We start from the raw sequence: 8,785 nt of genomic DNA, 5'->3' as shown, positions 1-8,785 counted from the left end.
GAATATCTAAATTAAAATGATAGGATAATATAAAAAATTTATTTAAGTTGATGTCTATTTTAGTAATTTTTTATCTAAAAGTAATTTTGAGTAGTATAATCTAAACAACATTTACTTTACTATAATCCATTTTGATATAAAGATTACCAAACATAAATCACTTTAACACAAACTTACTTTTGATAAAAATCAAGTTTGTAAAATCAATTTTATGCAAACTCCCGTTTATAAACTATAATCCAAATACACACTTATTTTTAGACTAATTTCGCTAGGTGATAACTTGTCTTCCGGACCTCCAAAACTTGTGAAACTTGTTTTGATTGAAAATTGGAACCGTGGAGTTTGTAACGTTCGAAGAATAGACTGAAAATGATTTTTAACAAAAATGTTATGCGCGTTGAAAGTTTGGTGTGAAAAACTAATTTTCTGAACTTAACGACTTTTTGGCAAAATTGATATGCTTGCGTACACGACAGTGTCACGCAATGCGAGTATTGGGCTCTGCCCATACACTCACATACGCAGAAGATAGCTATGCACGTGACATTGGCCTTTTTGACATACTCGCATACACAACACTAGTTTGCATACGTGACATTTTGTTTTGGCTGAAATGAAATTTGTGTGCTCTCGATCATTCTTCTAGCCTTTTAAACCATGTTATAAGTCTAGAGTTGGTGAAATAGAGGGTAGAAGGGTTATGGATGAGATTTGAGGGGTTGAGATAGTAAATTGAAAAAGATGATTATAAAGTATGATATTGAGAAATGATTATGAGGAGGAAAGAGTCTGGAAGTATATCTATGAATGCTGAGGATTGATTTTAATTACTTCTTTTTGAATAAATTGAAATGATATGGAAAATAGAATTTAAAATAAAAATTTAATCTGATTGAGATATACCACCGGGTAAGATGCAGTGGCGTTGTCCACTTGCTACGGCTAAAGGTTCGAGACATCGAGTAAGATGCAAGGGTTAGTTTTGTCACATTTGCTTCGGATCGAGAATTGTAATACCGCCTGGGTAAGAGGCAAGGGTTGAGGTTGTCCCCCTTGTTTCAAGTTACGCGGGTAAGATGCAAGGATTGCGGTTTTGTCCTACTTGCTCCATGTTATGGTATTCCTATCCAGGATTTGCTACTACATATGTCAGGTTTGGCTGTATAACTGACAGATGAGACTCATCGCTCGTAGCGCAGACATGCATCATATGCACTTGTATATTTTGTTTGAATATGCATTTGTTTTGGCTTACCTATTTGCTTAACTGTAATTAACTGCTACTTGGCCTATTTGCTGTATCTGCTATCTATATCTGTGTTTTTCTTGTTTGTCTTGCTTGTGTTTATTTCTGAGAGATCCCTTATGCTAGCAGAGGTGACGTTGAGGGTTGTTCCACTTGGTGAATAGGAGGTATGTAGAGAGCTGAGTTAGACTAGAATCCTTAGATATAGTCATCTTATTTCTGGCTTAATGAGAACTCTAGGATTGGATTTAAACTATTGGAATATCTCTGGCTTCCTGGGACCTTATATATTATCTATACGGGCACCTTTACCATACTGAGAACCCCCGATTTTTATTCCATACATATTCTGTTGTTTTTTAGATGCAAGACGTGAGGCACCTCGTTGAGCGTTGCTGGAGACTCTTATGCAAGCAAAGATTTATTTTAGGGAGCTGTAGTTTGTACTTAGTATATAGATAATTAGATATGTACATATTCTCCACTTTGTATAACTTGTATTTTGTCTCTTTTAGAGGTTAATTTCGTAGAAACAGGATTTATATTTTGAATATGTTTTGGATTGTATATTTGTATATATGCTCTAGCCGGCCTTTGTTTCGCAGGTCGAATCTGGAACTTGTTAATATGTATTTTTTTTTTTGAAACTCTTATTCCATATGTCTCATGTTTCTTCGATTTCACTATTATCTACGCGTTTTATTTTTAACTGTTTCGAGTGTGATGCGACTTTCGAGGTTTGTTTTGTTCCACTTTTCTTCAAGACTCCTTGTTAAGCTTCTTTTCATATATATCTATGTACATATTTTTATTTTTAGAGGTCATAATACTTCATCACCTTTGATTTACGAACTTAAGTGTAAAGCTCTTTATAGTAAGATCTTCAAGACTTTGATTTTGATTTTGATACCCAACGCATTAGGAACAAGCCTCAAATCATGGTAGGGCGTGAGGTTGGATCCTAATTATGGCAGGGCTCATCATTGTTTGACATCTCTTTTCTTAAGGTGTGATTGCTGTGTTATTTGTTAAGATGTTGAAGTTGTTAGATTTGCACTAATTGTATTATGGAATTGCCGGTTGGGGTCTGGGATGCATCTGAATCCATGTGAGAGACAGAAACACTGTTGAAGTTACACCAAATTTGGTTCTATATTACGATGATGATTTTTTTATTTGTTGTTAATGATGATGATTTTGGAGATAAATTGTTGTTTTTATTTTAATTTATTTAAAGTTGTTGAAGGTTGGAATTTTTTGTTAGATTCATGAACAGATGGTGATGGGGTGGTAGTGGGTGGGGTGACGGTGGTGGTGAAAAGAGAGAAACGATGATGATGATGGTGAAAAGAGAGAGAGGTATTTTTGTCATTTAAAAGATTAATCTGTCTAAAAGAACGATTTTAAAACTAAATTAAATATTAGGGACGATTTTGTATTAAAAAAAATTAAAAATAAAAAAAATTTCGACCTAAATTATAGAAACCAATATCAACTTAATCTTATATATATGAGAAAAATATCTTATTTATGATAACTATATTATAGTTTAGGATTTTTGGTAAAATACAAATAAATAAAATTTAAAAAAAAAATTTGAGTTTGATTTGTACATTGCCCGTTTCATCATTCCGTGAGAAGCACGAGTGATTATTATAGTAATAAATATTAAATACCACAATATTATAATATACCTTTTCTACCCCTCGTGCTCCTCTTCTTTTTGCTCATTTTTCTCGTGCTGCTACATTCATGTATAGTATATAACTTCACACAACTTCTCCAATCCCAGCATTGGATCTAACTTCTTCCTTGCCCTTTTATTCCCCATTCGATCCATTCCCTTTTCTTAACGGTAATTACACTCATCACCTCTCTTTTCAACGTCTTCCATTTTTCATGCTTGATTATTGTGTAACAACTAACAAGTACTATGTTACATGTGATCTAAGTCATTTCATAGGAACATGATTTGACTTAGAATTCTCATGTTCCTGAAGCTGACTTTTTTTTTTTATCTTAATTGTTTTGTGTTTTTTCTTGAAGTAAATTATTGCATATTTTGAGAAGCGAAAATGGCACGAAAGAAGATCAGAGAGTATGACTCTAAAAGGTTGTTGAAGGAACACTTCAAGAGACTCTCTGGCAAGGAGTTGCCCATCAAATCTATACAAGTAAGCAATGTTGGAAGTTTATTATAATATAATTTTTTATTGTAGTTTAATTATAATTATTCATAAATTATTAGTGACTTAATTTCATCTGTTGATTTTAATCCATTACAAGAGACACGTCAAATAGCGGCGATTTTAAACCGCCGCAAAATGACATACCAACAGTTTTAGAAGCGTTGTGAGTTAGGGGTGGGAATTTGATTTTGCGGCAATTCTAATAAACCGCTGGCACAATTGTAGCAAATCAGATAACTGATTTTGCAGCAGTTGCAAAACCGTTGCTATTTGTTCAGTGGATTTTTTCTCCATAACACGAGATTTACCGTTTCTCATCGTATATACTTCTTGACTTCTCTAATCTTTTTTATGATCATGTGCAATGATTTCATTTGACAAAGGTTTTATTGTTGTTGTTATGTCTGTAATAACAATATACTTTATCAACAAGTTGAAGCTACATTAGAAGTTTTGTTAGCTTCCGTTGTCCTGGAAAACAATAAGACCCTGTTTTTGTTTAAGGTCAATATGTTATGTCAATTTTGTCATATCTATGCTTACTTATTTCAGTTTTTACGGATTGACAAAAATCAACTTTGAAAGATTTAAAATATTAACATAAATTTCATGAAATGACTAAAATTTTCTATCTTTTTGTATAAATTTATCAAAAAACAAAAATATAAATTTTAGAACTTTTTTACTTATATGAAAAAACTTTATAAAATAATGTTTTTTAGAATAAAAACAAAGATACCTAATATCTGAAACACATTTCTTGTTCTAGAACGTTGTAGCAAGTAATCTGGATTTATTTTATTGGCTTATAAACCATTAACTAATTTATAGTAAAATTTTAATAGAACAGGTCTTTGTTACTGTCGACTTTTAGTATTGTAAATAATATTGTTACTTGGTGTGTGTCATAATATTATTTATCTTAAAAAATTAAATTAATAGAAAAAATATATAAATAACTATATTTTTAATATGTCTTTTTATGTAAGAACTTCTTTTAGATCATAATACTTTAATATTATGTCATAGTATCACTTATTTCAAAAGTTTTAAGCGAATTAAAGAAACATGATTATATCTTTGACATTGTGAGATCTGAAGCACACAAGGACTAAGATTACATCTTCCTTATTAGTCAACAACATATGACATTTTTAGTACAGAGCAATTTTGTTTTTCGTGTTCTAAAGCTGTATTAAGAATCTGTAATATGGATAGCCGTGGAAAAGTTCATCTTTCCGTATTAATGATCTGCACCAATGCACCATACAATAATAATGAATTCGTCTGTTGTGTGTAATTTTATTTCATCAGGTTACAAAGTACACGGATTTTAATGAGTTGGCAGAGAAGGAACCGTGGCTTTCATCTTCAAAGTTGGTTGTGAAACCTGACATGCTGTTTGGAAAGCGTGGCAAAAGTGGCTTGGTGGCCTTAAATTTGGATTTGCCACAAGTTGCTTCTTTTGTGAATGACCGTCTTGGAAAACAAGTACTTAATTCTTATCTCCTCTGTCCTCCACAAGTCATTAATCCAACTAGAGAAAAATCCAATTTATTCTCACTTTATAAATTTAAATATTATGTTTTAATGGCTAAAGCATAGTATTATTAGCCAAAACGGGGTAATACAAGGGTATGAGACGCTGTCGATATATACAAGGGTACTAATAATGCCCTTTTCATTTTGTTTTTATATAAAGAAATTGAAATTTAGTACAATTTGAGTGTATCTTTTGAACTTTCAAAAAATTTTAATTTGCAATTTGGCCTCCTCAATTTATATATTTCAAGTTAATTTTTAAAAACTTTAATATTTCTCGTGGTGTTTTATTAGCACGATTCTCTATTAATAGAAGGATAATTTAGGAAAAAAAACAGAAAAAAATATTTTTAACACAATTAAATATTTCAGAGAAATTAAATTATATATTTTAAGAGTTTAGCGATAAATTGCGTACGAACTAAAGTTTTGTGGTAATTTTTTCCCCATCAGATTATATTTTCCCCTTTTATTGTAGGTTGAGATGGGTGGATGCAAAGGACCTATAACAACTTTTATTGTTGAACCTTTCATCCCACACAATGAAGAGTTTTACCTCAACATTGTCTCCGACAGACTAGGGTACAGCATAAGCTTTTCAGAGTGTGGAGGAATTGAAATTGAAGAGAACTGGGACAAGGTGATAAAAATGAGGATTTTATTTATTTATTTATTTTTTACTTATGGCTTAATCTATCTATCTATCTATCTATCTATACTAAAAATAGAGTTTTAACCAATTTATTGGAGTGAAGTGACATGTTCTCTTTTACTTATTTTCCTTTCATTTATTGGATTTTCTTTCTTCGATATAAATGTTCGATTAATTTAATTATATGATACATAAATTTTAGAAAAAATTCTACTCTTCTTTTTTGAGAGATGCTAAAATGACACTCTGATCTCTTCTATTTATAAAATGTATATTTTTTTCTCTTATAACTTTTAAAAAATCCCTCTTTAATCTATTTTAAATTTTGTGTTAACTTTATCTATTTTCTAAGAAAAATAAATTGTTATTTATAAAAATTTCATCATTTTAACATCTCTCAAAAGAAAAAGATAAAATTTTCTCTAAATTTTATCATTGTGTGCTATTGATATTTAATAACATAAATTACTGTTTCACATAAGTAAATTTTCTTTAAATGTCGGAATAAACTGATTATTATAATAGGGCATTATCTACATGGATATATAGTATATATATACTAAAACTTTTTTTTTCCCTATGCAAACGCTCCCACAACTAACATCAGTAGATCTATTTTTGTATATCATGTTTCTGTTGATCAAATAATTATATATGTATTTTGTTATTGTTTCTTGCATTTAAAAATTTATAATTTACATACTGAAGATATTAATTTTAATTTAACAAAGTGAGTATTTCAGGTTAAGACTATATTTGTTCCAACAGGAGTGTCTCTTACATCAGAGAATATTGCCCCTCTTGTTGCAACCCTACCCTTGGAGGTATATTCACTTCACTTTATAGTTTATACTATTTTCGGTTCACAATATCTACTACGTACTTTCGGGGTAATAAATTAAATACAATAACAACAACAACAACAACAAAGTTTTGTCTCACTAAGTGGGGTCGGCTATATGAATCAAACGATGTCATTGTGTTCTGTCATGTGTCATGTCTATAGAGAGACCATTTACATGTAGATCTCGTTTGACCACCTCATGGATGGTCTTCTTAGGTCTTCCTCTACCTTTCGCCCCTTGTCCATCTTCCATCTCATCCACCCTCCTGATTGGATGTTTTATCGGTCTTCTTCTCACATGTCCAAACCACCTAAGATGCGATTCAACCATTTTTTCCACAATTGGTGCTACTCCAACTCTCTTCCTTATATCTTTATTCCTTATTTTATCCAATCGCGTATGACCACTCATCCATCTTAACATCTTCATCTCTGCCACACTCAACTTATGTTCGTGCTCCCCTTTAGCTGCCCAACACTCCGTACCATAAAGCATAGCCGGTCTTATAGCGGTGCGATAGAATTTACCTTTAAGTTTTAAAGGCACTTTTTTGTCGCATATAAAACCAGATGCACTCCGCCATTTTGACCGCCCTGCTTGGATCCTATGATTTACATCCTGTTCAATCTCTCCATTATCCTGTATGATGCACCCAAGATACCTAAAACTTTTAACTTTTCGTAGGGTGTTTTCTCCAATCTTCACCTCTATATTAGGGTTTTCCCTTCTCGGACTGAACTTACATTCGATATATTCTGTTTTGCTACGGCTTATACGCAGACCATACACTTCTAAGGCTTCTCTCTATAACTCCAACTTCTTATTTAGGTCTTCCCTTGATTCTCCCATAAGGGCGATATCATCGGCAAAAAGCATGCACCATGGCACAGGCTCTTGGATGTGCTCTGTGAGTACTTCCAAGACTAATGTGAAAAGGTATGGACTTAAGGATGATCCTTGGTGTAATCCTATACCAATAGGAAATTCCTCTGTCACACCACCTTGAGTCTTCACACTAGTTGTGACCCCATCATACATGTCTTTAATTGCACGAATATATGAGATCCTTACCCTCCTCTTTTCTAAAACATTCCATAAGACCTCCCTTGGTACCCTATCATACGCTTTTTCCAAGTCAATAAACACCATATGTAGATCCCTTTTATTACTACGATACCTTTCCATCATCCTTCTTAAAAGGTATACCGCTTCAGTGGTAGATCTGCCTGGCATGAATTCAAATTGGCTCTCTGTTACTTGTGTCTCTTTTCTCAACCTCCGTTCTATCACCCTTTCCCAAAACTTCATGGTATGACTCATAAGCTTGATCCCTCTATAGTTTCTGCAACTTTGTATATCCCCCTTATTCTTGTAGATAGGTACCAAGCTGCTTTTTCTCCACTCATCAGGCATCTTCTTTAACCTTAAAATCTCATTAAAAAGCTTGGTTAACCAGTTGATGCCTTTTTCTCCAAGACCCTTCCAAACCTCAATCGGGATATTATCAGGTCCTACTGCCCTGCCATTTTTCATCTGCTTTAGAGCCTCTTTTACCTCAAAGTCTCAAATTCTTCGATAGTAGTCAAAGTTTTTATCTTCTTCCCTTGTGCATAATCGACCAAGGCTCGGAAGAGTTTTCTGTCCCTCATTAAATAACTCGTAGAAGTAGCTCTGCCACCTTTCCTTAATCGTCTCCTCTTGAGCCAACACCTATCCATCCTTATCCTTTATGCACTTAACCTGATCCAAATCTCTCGTTCATCTTTCATGGCTCTTTGCGATTCTATATATACCTTTTTTTCCTTCTTTTGTGTCCAATGACTGGTAGAGACCCTCATATTCTCTTGTTCTTTCTTCACTTACAGCCACTTTTGTCTCTTTCTTAGCCGCCTTATATTTTTCCCAGTTATCTGCGTTGCGGTATAAAGACCACTCTTTAAAGTACTCCCTTTTTATCTTTATCTTTTTTGTACACTAGCATTCCACTACCAGGACTCCTTGTCTCTTGGTCCTATTCCTTTAAATTCACCAAAGCTTTCTTTTGCTGTTCTTCTAATAACTTCTGCCATTTCCCTCCACATCTCTTCCGCACTTCCATTTCCATCCCACTTTACCTTTTCTCCTACCCGTCTTAGGAAGCTTCTTTGTTCCTCACCTTTCATCCGCCACCACCTCGTCCTTGGGTTCTTCGTATAATGTCTTTTCCTCAACTTTTGCTCAACGCGGAAATCCATGACGAGCACTTTATGTTGTGTTGTCAAGCTCTCTCCCGGGATAATTTTACAATTAATGCAAAATTTTCGGTCGA

The 8,785-nt window shown here is 33.2% G+C and overlaps 1 pseudogene; it reads left to right on the top strand.

The window, feature by feature from the left end:
* LOC107613109 overlaps positions 2,994-8,785 on the top strand; it is a 9,206-nt pseudogene continuing 3,414 nt past the window's right edge.

The sequence above is a fragment of the Arachis ipaensis genome, chromosome B08 (genome assembly GCF_000816755.2).
Source record: "Arachis ipaensis cultivar K30076 chromosome B08, Araip1.1, whole genome shotgun sequence".
NCBI classification, from domain to species: Eukaryota; Viridiplantae; Streptophyta; class Magnoliopsida; order Fabales; family Fabaceae; genus Arachis; species Arachis ipaensis.
Note: the sequence above shows the minus strand (reverse complement) of the source record. Positions and strands in the feature narration are given on the sequence as shown.